This window comes from Talpa occidentalis, unplaced genomic scaffold (assembly GCF_014898055.3).
Source record: "Talpa occidentalis isolate TD23 unplaced genomic scaffold, MPIMG_talOcc4v2.1, whole genome shotgun sequence".
Lineage (NCBI taxonomy): Eukaryota > Metazoa > Chordata > Mammalia > Eulipotyphla > Talpidae > Talpa > Talpa occidentalis.
This window is the reverse complement of record NW_026555331.1, coordinates 134,488,091-134,494,131: the sequence shown is the minus strand read 5'-3', so window position 1 is coordinate 134,494,131 and position 6,041 is coordinate 134,488,091.

Genomic DNA, 6,041 nt, shown 5'->3' with positions numbered 1-6,041 from the left:
AAGTACATCATGCATCTAAAAAAGCAGTGACCAGTGTGAGGAAATGATTGCCTGATGGAGACTGCAATTTGCAAGAAAACACAGGAGGTCCAGGCCCACCTTGGTAGAGCATATGAGGTTTGCATATCTACTTTCCCCTCATCTCTGTGAACATGAACAAAAAACATTAAATAAGCGTACAGAGGCAGTGGATTCAGTGTAAGTAAATAGGCCCAAATGAATGGAGAAGAATAATAATTTTTAAAAAATCATAAGGATCATTTAAAATTTTTTGTAGTCCAAGGCAAGACTTTAAGTGTATTAGAAGCCAAATAATAAATTATGTTTGGCTGACTTTGCATATTTTTCCATACCCTATGCAAATAATAACTGAAATTATGCTAATATAATATGTTACAGCAATCTTAACTTAATCTTAAAGCAAGAGGAAAATGCTGAAAACTTGTTTATCACTAACCCTGCTGACACTGAATCTGAACTAAATTAATTTTTCTACCTTTAATAAATTAGTGAGACAAACATCAAATATATCTCACTGTGGGAGTAAGGTTAAAATGTTATTATGACTACTGTGAAATAAAATATCTTCATCCAAAATATGTGAATAAATACAGGTAAATCTCCTAGATCCATGCCTGCTATACAATAAACACTCAGTAAATCTAAGCTACTATTTTTATGAAGGCTAGCACTGAATGTAATAAGACACCTTTCACTTGACCAAATAAAAAAGTACAGTATTCTAAGTATAAAGGTCTTAATGTTGCTGATTCTGAACATTAGGGATATATAGGTGAAGGAAAAGCTCCATACTTACAGGAGGATATATTCCCGAGATACCAATACCAAGAATAGCAATGCACAATTATCATTCTATTTGTCCAGCCAACGTTCTTCAAGCAATCCCCTTTCAAAGCCAGAAAAAGAAAAACTAATCTGAATAGGAACGGAAAACTGAGTAACAAAAATCAGTGACACATGCATCTCCCAGCAAGAACAGATGGGCTGACAGTTCTTAGCCATGTTAGAACTACGGAAGGAAGGCATGTATTGAGTATAGCTAATCGGGTGAATATTGTATTCATTTTCACAGAAAAAGTAGTTCCATTGAAAAATATTGTTTTGCTGATGATAAGCATCAGTAACTTAAGGCCAGCAAGGGATTTAGAAAAAAAAAAATGTAGTATCTTGTTTTAAAATAATCCTTTCCACAATGCAACAAATTCTCACCTTCCAATGAGAGGAGATAGCTCATTTTTCAACTCTCCTGAGAGCTCTTGTACATACTCTTATAGGAATTCAGAACAATACTTGAGAGACAAAGGACACTATTAAATCATTTGTTGTATTTTTTTTCCTAAAGGGAATAAAATGAGGGATTAGAAAATGTCAACAAGAATTTTTGGAAACTCTCCTATTTCATAAGTTGACATTTCTTTATGCTTGTGATGATTACTTTGATAATTCAGATATTGTTACTGTGATTCTTAGGAGGCACTTAATCAGACTCTAATAAAAATGAACAATGTGGAAATTTTTTGAGAATATGCAATTAGGCTATGATGCATCTGTCAATTCCACACTGACAGTCTGAGTGCTTTAAAAGGGTTCTCAATCAGGCATTCAGATAGTAAGAATGAAAAACAGATGTGAAGAGTAGGGAGAGGAAAAAAGAGGTCCAATATCACTCCTTCTTGTGCAGAATATTGCATCTATGTCTCGGTTCTCCAAGGTTCGGCTATGGCTGAAAAAAAAAAAATTGATGTCTGTACCTCTAAAAGCCCATCTGTCAACAGCATTTTTCAGCCCAATTTCTAGCTCCATATTTTAATTATAATTTTTGTGGTTTGTAGTGAAAGGCTCTAGGATGATGTAAGGAATATAAATTTACAGTTACTCCCACAAAACTATCGCTACTTCAATAACGTAAATAACCGTGCAAATTAGAGGAGCTCAAACGTCGACTTTTATGGCCATAAATGTCTCAAGAAATCCATAGGACCTGAGATCTTTAAATGATCCAACTCGATGAAAAGTAAAGACAATGGGTTATAATAGTGATTAGCAGTTAATAAATAAGGTTGAATGCCCAGGAAAAATTCTGTAAATCTTCATGCTTGCTACAGTCCCCTTAATTTTTTTCCATTGGTATAAACAACAACAAAAAAAAGGTGCAGATGAAATGTTTGCAGTCTTAGAATTTAAGAGGTGATTTTGAAGATAAAACTAGGCACACTTTTGTCTCAGGAATAACTGGAAGTAATATTTTAAGTTCTCTCAAACAGGTATGAGCTTTTCCTTTCTGACTCAGTCTTGACACTCAAAAACATATTTTCTATTACTTTTATAAAAAGCATTCTTACATCCTTACACACACACACACACACACACAGAGAATCAACTGCTCAGTGATGGTGATGAATGGGCAAATTATCTGATCTTTGCAAACATTCCACAAAGTATAAGTATATAATATCACCATATTATATACTTTAAAAATATATGTTTACTCAGATTTTTAAAGTTTTGACATAATTATAGATTCACATGCAATTGTAAGAATTAGAGATCTCTCATATTTTTTATCCAGTTTTCCCCAATAGTAACATCTTCTAAAATGAGACACAATATCACAACCAAGATATTAATATTAGTACAGTCAAATATGTGTGCCAACCCTGCAAGGATCCCTCATGCTGTCTCTATAGTCATAGGATGAAGTCACCAGAGACCATCTTCCTTTTCTCTTTATCCTCCACAACCATGATTCTGTTTCCATTTCTATAATCTCATTTCAATAATGTGCTTTAAATGGAACCAAAGAGTTTGTAACCATATAGTTTGTGAGACTGGCTGCATTCAGTCACCATAAATACTCTAGAGATTCATTCAAGTTTTTATGTGTATCAAAAATTTTCTTTTTTTAATAGAGAAATAGTCCATGGTTTGGATGCATCACTTGTTGCTTAATCCCTTATACATTGGAAGGTATCTGGGTTCTTTCCAGTTTTTGACTTTTCCCAATAAGATGCTAAGATGCTTTAAATATTTGTGTGTAGTTTTTCTTTTCTTTTTTTTTTTTTTAATAGAGGCATGTTTTATTTATTTATTTATTTGTTTGTTTGTTTGTTTGTTTTTTGTTTGTACATGCACTGGGTACAGTCAGAAGTGCGGGAGGGTGAGAGAATTCACCAGAGCCAGAGCGGGGAGCAGAGCAGGCAGAAGGACCGAAGTACACTGCTGAGGGGAGCAGCGGGCGGCAGGAGAGGTCTGCGCGCCATGTGGGACCCTCCTCCGGTGGCCGGGGAGCAGCCAGGGATCGAACCAGCCGCAGAGGCCGCGGGCGGCTTCGCAACCCAGCGCTCAACCGCTGCGCCACTGGGGAGGCCCTGTGTGTAGTTTTTCCTTAGTAAATGAGCAATGGAAGAGTTTCCTCAATCTGATAAAGAGGTCTTGAAAACTCTATAGTTAACAGTCACAATTAATAATTAAAAAAAGCACTTTACTATTACAAGAAGAAAGAAGACAATGATAATGTTAAGCAAAATAAGTCAGAAAGTGGAAGACCATTATGGGATGATTTTATCCTTATGTAGAATATAGATGAACAAAGCACAAAAGTGAAGAAAATGCAACACAGTAACACTGAGAAAAAGATGAGGTTACCAAAGGAGAAGGGAAGAGGTAGAGGATGTCAGTTTGATGGTAAGATGGCCCTAGAGCTTTAGTAATGGGTGGGAGGTATACATATTGTGGTGTGAAGCAGAACTCTTCAAATATATCATCTTACAAACCAATGGCAGTTCAATAAAATTATATTAAAAAAAGAGATATAAAGGAAGGGCTCCTGGGTACTACTCTGGAATCCTGGCACCTAATACATACTAAACTATTTGAGGAATTGGAACGTCCAAACTAGAAACAGAATTCAGTGCTGTCTTGTTAAAATGTATCAAATGTACAGCTTTTGAGCATCTTTCTGTCCTATGTTTTTCCCACCAAAATGCTCCCCCAGAATGACTTGGCATTTGAAAACCATTGCGTGAAATATGAGGTTATGTCATTTTACAGCTTTATTTGAAAATTTATTCCTAGGCCATAGCATATGGAATAGATGCAAGTTGTAATTTCTATATGTAGGAGCTGTGTAAGATGCCATTATTTTTAGAGGCTTTACACAACAGTATCTGACTCTTCTGCAGTGTGCAAGCATATTTGCAGTTCTTAAAATGGTAACGTGTCAAGAAAGAAAAGTGAGGTTATCAGGGGAGAGAAGGAATAAAGGTTAGGTTAAACAGGTCAAAGGATCAGTTAGTTATATGTGGTAGATGGAAATTAGACTTTTAGTGGAGATCATAATTTAGTATACACAGATGTTAAAGGCTATACACCTGAAACTTATACAATGTTACACACCATGTTACATCAGTTTTTTCAAAAAAGAAAGGTACTAAATAGAACAGAATAGAGCAATTTGAATAAAATAATGGAAATGCTAGCTATTACACATGAACATAAGAGCACATCAATTTTCTTTGAATGATGGAAAAGCTACGTGACATTTCCAATATTTTGGCAATCTTCAGCACATACTTTTTGCAAAGCAGTAACCACAAAGGCATGAGTCTGACTCAGTGGGCCAGCTGTAGATTTGCTGCTGAGGGGAGGTCAGAGGGCAGGCTCAGCTCAGCATGTGTGGGGAGCTACAGCTGTCTGGATTCATCTATAACCCCGCAGACAACGCTCCAGGGAGCCGTCACAACACTGGGTTTTTGAACGATCTAAAAATCCCATGTGAAAACTAATGATAAGAATCATTTAATGAAATGAGAGGCTCATTTGATACCAACAGATGACATTATTCCAGTAAGATACTGAAACTTGTTTTTTCCTAAGTATTGTATACATGTCTAATTTTCCTTTATTTGCTGTGTGCTGAATTCTGTAAAAGGAGTTTCATTTTTTTTTAATGCACATTATTCACTCTTTTACCATCAGTGTTTCTCTCCAAAAGGAGTAATTGATTAAAACTTGCATGATTCTCTTTAAATCTCTGCTTAGGTGTTAAGAGCACCCTTTCTAATTTAAACAAAATTTATGTTTCCAAGGATTCCATGAAATTTTAGTCAATAGTCTTCTGAAAAAGGAGTATGACCAAGTCTAAAGACTTGTGTGTAGATAATTACTTCTCTACGATGTGCTGAGGAACAAGAATTCTACCAAATATTAAATCTTAACCATAACCAGTCACTGCTCTAAATGTTTTATATGTATTAACTCACTTAATTCTCATAACATGATCAAGATATTCTTACACCATCAGGGATCCATTCCGAATGAGGAAGCAACAGCATACAGCAGTCGTGTGGGGATGGTGTGTCGTGGGGCTGGGTGATGGAGCAAGGACTTAGCTCTGGCAGTCAACTCCAGATCATAAGCTTTGCTCTAGACAGCCATGGCTTTGGTGTCCATTGCAGCTAGACAGATTTACTCTCATCTGTGGCTATGATTTACATCCATTCTTTTTGGCACGCATGAATATATTGAAGATTCTAGGTATAAAATGTGAGGTTCAAGCTCCCTCTCCCTTGTGTTTAACATTGAGCCTTGCAGAAGAGTAGGTCATTGGCAAGCAGTGTTTACACACAGGTGGGCCCAGGATAGTTTCCTCCCAAGGCTTCTAGGACCCCAGAGAGATGCAGAAGGCATCCAAACACCCCCTAACACTTGAAGTGGGGAATCAACTAGGGCTGTGGCTGGATGAAGAGATGTTGATTTCAGAGATGACGTGAGTTGCATGAGTAGATGCTGGAAATCAGAAATGAATGACATGACCCACGGGGATCATACATTTCAGAGGATGGTACATCTCTGTGGAAGCCAACATGCACAATTGCGAATCACAAGGAACAGGTACACCTCACCCACCCAGTGAGAATTTCATAGGTACAATACACAGAACTTAGGTTAAAAAAAAATGCAAGGTGAAGGAAATAAGAGAGGGGGACCTAACAAATAAAAAACTAAGTTGTTAAGTTCAT